Below are 9,869 nucleotides of genomic sequence, written 5' to 3' on the forward strand. Positions count from 1 at the left end.
AGGGTGTGGAGGAAAGGGAACCCTCTTGCCCTGTTGGTGGGAATGTAAATTGATACAGCCACTATGGAGAACAGTATGGAGGTTCCTTAAAAAACTACAAATAGAACTACCATACGACCCAGCAATCCCACTACTGGGCATATACCCTGAGAAAACCCTAGGTCAAAAAGAGTCATGTACCAAAATGTTCATTGCAGCTCTATTTACAATAGCCAGGACATGGGAGCAACCTAAATGTCCATCGACAGATGAATGGATAAAGAAGATGTGGCACATATATACAATGGAATATTACTCAGCCATAAAAAGAAATGAAATGGAGGTATTTGTAATGAGGTGGATGGAGTCAGAGTCTGTCATACAGAGTGAAGTAAGTCAGAAAGAGAAAAACAAATACAGTATGCTAACACATATATACGGAATCTAAGGAAAAAAAAAAAAAAAAAGGCCATGAAGAACCTAGTGGCAAGACGGGAATAAAGACACAGACCTACTAGAGAATGGACTTGAGGTTATGGGGAGGGGGTGGGGTGAGATGTGACAGGGTAAGAGAGTGTCATGGACATATATCCACTACCAAATGTAAAATAGATAGCTAGTGGGAAGCAGCCGCATAGCACAGGGATATCAGCTCGGTGCTTTGTGACCACCTAGAGGGGTGGGATGGGGAGGGTGGGAGGGAGGGAGATGCAAGAGGGAAGAGAAATGGGAACATATTTTATATGTATAACTGATTCACTTTGTTATAAAGCAGAAGCTAACACACCATTGTAAGGCAATTATACTTCAATAAAGATGTTTAAAAAAAAAATTAAAAAGAGAAAAATATTAATAGTGGTGGGTTGAAGAAATAGAAAAGCATTTTCTTTAGTGGTCCAAGCTGTGCTGGGAATGAAACAGCCATAGTTAAAAGATTAATAAAATACCTGTAAGTAGGAGACAAAAGATGATGATAGGGCAAGTGTGGTTATCATTAAGAATGACTCTAGAAACTTCTAGAAACAGTATTGTTTCTTACTTGTTCCTTCTCCCAACTAGGTAAAAATAGATACAGTTATAAAGCCAATAAAAATCGGCAGTTTATGAAATGTCTAAGCTTGTTATATTTGTGTATATATTCAGCACTGGTTATAAAGCTCTTTTTCCTATGAGTTCTATCAAGAATAGTGAGTATTCCAAGATGAGCTGGGTGGTGGCAATTCTAAATAAAGTGAAAAGCCTCAGAAATGTGATTTGAGGCTTCACAATAGAATTTTGCCTTCGCTATGTTTTTGAATGCTAATTCAGGTCATAGACAAATTGAGTGGCCACTGGGATATCATAATTTGAGGGGGTAACTAAAGGCCTGTCTGCCTTCCCAAATATAAAGTGATTTATCCTTTTCCCTCCATTGTTTCTATCTTTCTCAGATAAGCTCCTTAAAAACTCCCTCTATACTGAAAATTGCAACTACCAAGTTTTCCTCTGTTGACATTTTTCAGGAATAGATATTTTTACCCACAGGTAATGTTTAATACACAGCAAGGATTTTTCTGTATCATTGCTTCTCAAACCCTAATGTGCATGCAATCACTTGAGGATCTTGTTAAAAATGAAGATTCTGATTCTGTAGGTCTGGGCTGGGACTTGAGATTCTACATTTCTTGCTGTCTCCAGGTGACCCTGATGCTGTTGGTCAAGGATATCCTATTGAGTGGCAAGGTTCCAGATGAGGACATCAAATCAGACTGGTTAAGTAAGTGGTAAAACCATGACTGGAAGACAAGTATGTCTGACTCCACAGCCTATATTCTCGGTTAATCATTAGTTTCCCCATAAAGATAGGCACAGATAGCACATTCTCTGAGGAAAAAAGAGGTTAGCCTGACAACAATGGGTTGCTAAGCTAGGAAAAAACAGACATGTCAGCTCTCACTCATTTTGGGAAGTATATGTCTCAAGCTCAGAAATCTTAAAATTAGACAGTTTCTCCCTGTAATACAGCACACTAGCTGTTTTCATGGCTCTACCTTGTGAAGTCCCACCATTGCCCCACTGAAGAGAGGCAGAGAGATGTCATAGCATGTGGGATCAAGATTTGGTGCCAACATAGCACAGTCTCCATGATAATAAAGTCGTCGCAGTGCAGGAGAGTCCAAGAAAGACATTTAATCGGGCTGTTGACCTGGGAATTGAGAACCTCGGCACCAGGAGCCTGGGAATGTCTTACAGCAAATGGCGTCAGTGGTATATTAGCACACTGAGACTTAGGTGAAAGCCCACTTCAGAAGGCTCCAGAACTCACTGTATGTTTCATCACTGCTACTCTACAGCAATGGATACTGCAGGCAGAAAACAGGAGCAGTCATTAAAATCACTGCAACCTCTACAGGAAAAGTTTTCAAAAAACTGCAAGCCTACCAAAGAAAATAGCACTCCAGGGTGGGAAGCCTTTTAACATGGACAATGAGAGAGGGATTCTGGAAGAGGTTAGAGATCCCCCCAAGGGGAAGACCAGGAAGAATCAAAGATTATTGTTGCACTTAACAATTTACCTAAGGCAAAACCTTAACTTTTCTGTAATTGAGTAACTTTTAAGAGGTTTATATACTTAGCAGCTCCTATATGCTATTTCCCACATCTGTCTACACCTGTGTCACCCAGAGTCCATGACTCCTTCCCATGACACATCCACATCACTTTTCATTCCTTTTCTGGGCCCTTGTTCCCACTCTTCCATCAAAAGTATAAATCTTACTCCTCTTTCTTCAAGACCCCTCAGAAAACCATGAAGGCTTTTCTGATTACATTTCTCTCACAGCCTCCAGCGTCTCCACCTTGGTCCAAGCCATCAATATTTCTCCACTGGACGGCTGTAAGAACCTTCTAATTTGTTTCCCTGCTTTAATGCTTGCCTTCCATGTGATCACTCTTGCATGTAGCAATCAAAATGATATTTTAAAATTTTTTTATTGAATGAAGGACTCTTTGAATTCTATAGTGCTTTACAATTTTCAAAAATTTCACACTCATAATTTCACATAATCCCACAATAACACCTTTTTTCCCCTATATTGCCCCTCCCCTCTTCCCTCTCCCCACTGGTAACCACTAGTTTGTTCTCTGTATCTGTGAGTCTGCTTCTTTTTTGTTTTGTTCATTAGTTTGTTGTATTTTTTAGATTCCACATATAAGTGATATCATACAGTATTTTTCTTTCTCTGTTTGACTTATTTCTCTAAGCATAATACCCTCCAAATCCATCCATGTTGCCACTAATGGCAAAATTTTATTCCATTTTATGACTGAGTAGTATTCCTTTATGTACATATACCACATCTTTTTTATCCATTCAGCTGTTGATGGACCCCTAGGTTGCCCCCATATACTGGCAACTGTAAATAATGTTGCTATGAACATTAGGGTGCATGTATCTTTTTGAATTAGTGCAGTTTTTTCAGATATATATCCAGGAGTGGAATTGCTGGGTCATATGGTAGTTCTATTTTTAGTTTTTTGAGAAACCTCCATACTGTTTTCCACAGTGGCTGCACCAATCTACATTCCCACCAGCAGTGTACAAGGGTTCTCTTTTCTCCATGTCCTTGCCAACATTTGTTATTTGTTTTCTTTTTGATGATAGCCATTCTGACAGATGTGAGGTGTTATCTCATTTTTGTTTTGACTTATGTTTCCCTGATGATTAGTGATGTTGAGCATCTTTTCATATGCCTGTTGTCCATCTACATTTCACCTTTGGAAAAATGTCTATTCGGTTCTTCTGCTCATTTTTTAATTGCATTGTTTGTTTTCTTGATGTTGAGTTGTGTGAGCTGTTTATAGTTGTTGAATATTAACACTTTATCGGCCATATCATTTGCACACAGTATTTTTTAAAATATAAATTAGATCATGCCAATCTCTTTTCTTAAAACCCTCCCATGGTCTTCATCATACTTCTCCTATCACACTCTGTAGAGTCTCAGCCCTGGCTGCACATGAGACTCTCTTGTAGAGATTTTACAAGATAACAAAGCCTGGACCCCACACCAGATTACTATGGAGGATGTACCACTCGCCAGGTGATTCTCAGGGCAGACAGGTTTGTGAACCTCCATTCTATGTGGTCTGGCCTGTGCCACCTCTGACTTTCATAGCACTTACTCCTCCTGATCTTTGTACTGCTGTCTCCATGCCATCATTCAGTCTCAGCCCAAAAGGTACCTCCTCAGGAGGCACCCTCAAGCACCTTTCTCTGCCTAAATTTACCTTGCTTACTCGTGCTGGGACCTGTACTGTCCTACCTGAAAATAAGCTCCAGTGGCACAGGAATCTTGTGTCGTGTCCACTGTGCCTGGCCCAGTGTAGACAATTCATTCAGTAAACATGTGTGAACAAGTTACTGAGCGAATTCCCCAGGCAGAACGGATCACTTCCTCTTCTGTTTTCTTCTGTATCCTCCTAGCACTTTAGAGACTGCTTCATTAAAATACATGTTCCATATTTTATCTAGTTACATCTACACCTGTTTTCTCTCTAGATTGTGAGCTTCATGAGTGTGGGAGCTATATATTATTCATCTTTCTATTTCTATTCCCTAGCAGTGCATTAAATATATGATAGATGCTTAATAAAACTAAGATATTACCTTTCATTATTAAAACCGGAAATTATATGAGTAGTGATATATCAAGGATGGTAGAGTCCATCTTGGCTTATCAGTAACTGCAGCAATTATTTAAAAATTGGGCTGAAAATTTTCAGAGGAGAATTTTAACACAGATATTATTTAGAATTGCTAGCACGAGGTGATAATAAAAAGTAGATGAACTCAGTTGTTTATTATTGATTTTAATTGTCTACAGACAATGTATCCTCAATATGTCTGCACTCCAGACTGACCCCTATTTCTGTCTTTCCTCAAGTACAAAACTGTTTTTGAGAGGTACAAAAATTCCTTTGCATGACTATTGTCTTCTTCTATCAAAGACTCAGACAATTAAGAGCTAAAGTTCAAGGTAGCCCTCTTGGCTAAGCTTTAGCCAACAATTACACATTCATGGGAACCTGAGACTCTAGTAAACCACAATGAAGCTAATTACCTATTTGTTACAAGCCTGCAGACATTGGTATCATGGAGATGCAAAGCAGCCCAACTGTGCAAGAATAAAATAATATTATCTGCTATATTACAGTTAAAGAAACAGCCCAGAGTCATTTTATGTGTTTGTGATTGCATTTATTTTATTGGGTATTCTTTTTTTATTAGAAAAGTAATACAATGCTTGTAGTCACAAGGAAAACAATATAAAAATATTAAAAAATTAACAGTTTTTATTTAACCCTCCAGTCTACCTCCAACATCCCAGAGCAACCTATGTTAATTTGCAATTTGGTATATATCCTCTGTACCTATTGATATTTCTGTGCTCTTAGAAATATAGGGAGATGATAGATAGACAGAAAAGGTATATACACACACATATGTATTTCATGTTTTTATGAAAATTGGGTCATCCTATACAACTTTTCTATAAAACTTGCTCTCTGTCAACAGGATATCCTATTCTTCCCTCTGGGTCATTACATACAAATATAACTCATTCTTTTAAATTTATATATTAATTCACTCATCATATTTATTATGACTGTCTATAGATATCTGCTTTAGACATTCAGGTGAACAAAACAGACAAAATCCTTGCTTTCACGGAATTTGCATTCTAATGTGGGAGACAGACAATAAACACATAAAGAAATAAAATAACAGCCTGTCACATGGTATTGAGTGTTGTAGGGGATTCCAGAGAAAAGGGGTATGGGAGAGGCTTGCCCTTTTACATAAATGATTGGGGAAGGTGTGTAAGCCAAGAACTGAAGGAAAAGAGCCAGCAAGAGATGCATCTATCTGGGCCAAGAACTCTCCAGGCCCAGAGGACAGCAATAAAAACAACACGGCCAAAAATATCCTACTACAAATTTTTTTATGTACTGAAGCTTCTTGAATCATTAGTCAAAAGATATACACATATAAAACACAGATCCTGGATCACTTTTGCAGCAATTTACATTCCTATTACAATATATAAGGATGCCCCTTTCACCACAAATTGATCAGCACTGGCTACAATCAATCTTTTTAATTTTTGCCAAACTGATGTTTTGATTTTCATTTCTCTGATTACTGGTGATCATATGCAAATTTTCATATGTTTTTTGGCAAATAATAGATTCTCAGTTGGAGGCTTTAAGTATATTTGTGTTAAGGTTGTTATTACCTAACCCCTGGTTCTTTGACACAGAGCAAAGCAGGAAAGCACCACCTATGTTGTAAAGTTGAGTTCAAGATAGGACATTCCCCAGAGCATTGGAAGCCCAGCCTCCTAAGATAACCAGGCAGATGGTGGTCAAACAAGAAGACAAGTTATTGAGTCAAGAGATACTGCTACCTGGCCTTCTGGATTGAATTGGTTTTGGAGATAAATGAGGCAGCCTAAAGGCAGATAGACATTTTTTATAAAATTTTAATTAGAAGGAAGAAAAAGTACAGGGAATGGTATCCTTCAACTCTGATGGCCTATGATCTAGTACTATGACTTCCAAATAAGGATCACTCTAGGATTTCTTTTCCATCAACACATAGGTGCATTCACTAACCTGTAATATTACCTACTGACCCATAAAGTATCAAAGAATTATCCTTTCTAACATTCAGTTTCTGAATTGAAATAAATAATTCTGAGATCTTAATGTAGTCTATATATTCATGTTTGGGGAAATAACCCAGAACAAAAGATTTAAGTGTTATAGACTAGCCCTGGTTAAGATGGGTCCGACCTGGAAATAGACACACCAACTAGGACTTATGGGACTCAATCTGCACTCCCAAACTAGCTTCCATGGCTGCTTTGAAAACACAATGGTCTGGTCAAAAACACATGTGTAATGTTGCAAATACAAATCCCCTTCTTGGCTATTCACAATGCACATTTGCATTTTAAAGACCCTAAGTAGTTCCAACAAAGAAACTTGTTCAAATTTGTTGAATGATTTTTAAAAATTATTTATGCAGAGAACATGTTTTTGTCTTAATGTTTTGCTTTAAAGTTAGGTTAGGAAGTATCACAACATGGAGTGTGGATTCCAGAACATGCTGATAATTTTGCATTCTGTCACAGAGGCCCTAATAAGCTGAATTCAAGAACAACTTTGTTTCTTTATTAATAGATACCATAATGATGTTTAAATGTGCATGCATAATCTGTGATGATTCTATTCAAAATTTTAACTCATTGGGGTCCAAAGACTTCAACATGACTTACCTTAAAATAATACCAGTGTTTTCAATTAAGAGTGCTTACTATGATCCTAGGTTGTGCTAAATGAATTATGGATTGTCTGATTTAATCTTCATGAAAACCTTATGATATAGGTACTAGTATTCCCATTTTACAGATGTTAAAGTTGAGGTTTAGAAAGATTAAGTACATTTCTCAAGTTTCCAGAGATAGCATGTTTAGGCTTGGAGGTTTTTACTCCCAATGGTCCAACTATAGTGTTTTATCACTCTAAATATTGTCGTGCCAGGTACTAGATTTCAGCAGCCTATTTTAATGATTGCTTAGAAAATAGCAGTAACTATAGTTGTCATTGACATTAGAGTGCTTCAGTAACAAGAAAATATATTTCTTAATTAAAAAAAGCATGTGGACGATGGCTATTGGGAATCTAAAACTTAAAACATTCACCAAGTGGGTCGGTAGGAAAGTCATAAATTAGCATCAGGGAAACAAAAAGTAAGAGCATAATCTCAAAATGAATGTCCATCTTTTAAATTTAATAAAATTAGCTTTAGCAAAATTTCTCTAATCATTGTTATTTTTCCAACAACCAGTGAAAATGGTTTGGGATAGCAAATTTGGCACAGAAAGGACATGACAAACACTAAGAGGCGAAAAAAAGGATATCAGTAGCACGTGGTCCCAAGAACAAAAAGAAACCCAGTCACTGAAAGTAGAGCTGCATATCAGAGGCTTGTTCAGTGGCAAAGCTTGTTTGGCAATGACTGGTAAACACTCACTTACTCCCCTTAAGTTTTACACTATCCCCACCCTGTAACAACAATAGCAACAATAACACACACACACACACACACACACACACACACACCCTTCAGGGGAATTCATCCCAGCATGGAGATCAATTCAAATGACAGCAACTGTTAAAAAAAGAAGTCTCTATTCCTTTTCTCTAACTCTGCTATGCTTCCATATTCATCTGAACCCCTTTCAGAATGTCTTCAAGACTTTGGGAAATGTTCCATGTCTTCTTGACTTTTGATACCAGTGCTTTCCAACTTGTTTAGGCTTATCTAATAATTGTAATCACCACAGACTTTTTCTGAGTTAATAATGTCTGATTCAGAAGTAACTTGTCCAGCCTTGGATCAGAGAATCTGAACTGTTATTCCAAAGGGTTAGAATTGTTACCAAGCCAAACTTGGGTCTGCTCACACCTGTGCAGTAAAGTCAATCTACTGACACCAGCTTGTGGTGAAAGAAAGTGCAGCATTTACTCTAAGGCACCAGACAAGGAGTCTGGGCAGCTAATGCTCAAAGACCCTGAACTCTCTGATGGTCTTGGGGGAACAGTTTTTATAGGCAAAATTTGTGGGAGGTCTGCAGGGTGTGTGACCTTCCTCTTATTGGTTGGTGGGGAGGTTAACAGGGGATGTTCCAGGAATCTCAATCGTCAGCCTCTGGTTCCAATCAGTTTGGGGTCCACATGCTTGTCCTCAGCCTGAAGTTACTTACCATCCTCCACCTGGGCGGGGGCCTCAGTTCCTGTAGAAGAACTCAAAGATATGTATCAGATTGTTATGTATATCCCTTGAAAAGGAACTAGGACCCTGCCCCATCACAGCACTACTGTTTTTTGACTGCCTTTCCTTTGTTTCTGTGTTCCCTCACTCCTCTAATTAGTAATTGAATCTGCCCTTGGCAACTCAGGGAAGGTCTAGGACACAGAAACCTTTTTCGTACAAACAAGAAATGAGGGACACGGAAAAGCTTTTGTGCCTGGTAAGGCCCCACAGGGTCCTGCTTGGTTTCAGTCCCCCATTTTCTTTAATACTCCTCAATCTTGAGGGGAACAGGTATTGGACAAGAAAGGAAATAATGTTTTGAATAGAGAGGTTAATCATAAACTCAGCAGAGGAAATCAATTTTAGGGGGACTCGGTTTCAGAATTAACTTTCCCATGTTGAACTGGAAGATGATGCTTATCTTATTCTGGCTCCAACACTTTATAGCTCTATGGCTTGGGGCACGTTATTTATCTCCTCTGTGCCTCAATTTTTTATTTGTAAAGTGGCAAACACAACACCTATCTCTTAGGCTTCTTGTTAAGATTATGTGAAATAATCCATGGAAGGCATTTAAAACAGTGTCTGGCACATAGTAGTCCTCAATAAAAGTTAGCCATGATTACTGTTATATGAACTATTGTTACTTTTATTATATATTGTTGCAATATTGGCAAAGATGAATTCTTCAACCTGGAATTTCAGTCCAGTCTGTGCACCGAGTTGCACAGAGAAGCCTTAATTTTACTCATCAGGTTGGTGATTGATGCTTGTTTGCTAACACTGAAAATGTTGGCAAAAGCAGGAAGGAGGGCTGGCAGAGCAGTCATACTAATTACCAAAGGTGCAAATTCAACATGTAGCACACTTACAAGACATAATGAGCCTTTGCTGAGGTGAAACAGGAGGTTTGTTACATACAGTCGAATTAGATGCTATAATTGCTTAACATCACAAACGTGAACTGAAGAAAGCAATCCACCCACCTCTGCATGACAACAAAGGAGTTCCCTCCAGCTGGCTGATA

Source organism: Balaenoptera ricei, chromosome 20 (assembly GCF_028023285.1).
Source record: "Balaenoptera ricei isolate mBalRic1 chromosome 20, mBalRic1.hap2, whole genome shotgun sequence".
Lineage (NCBI taxonomy): Eukaryota > Metazoa > Chordata > Mammalia > Artiodactyla > Balaenopteridae > Balaenoptera > Balaenoptera ricei.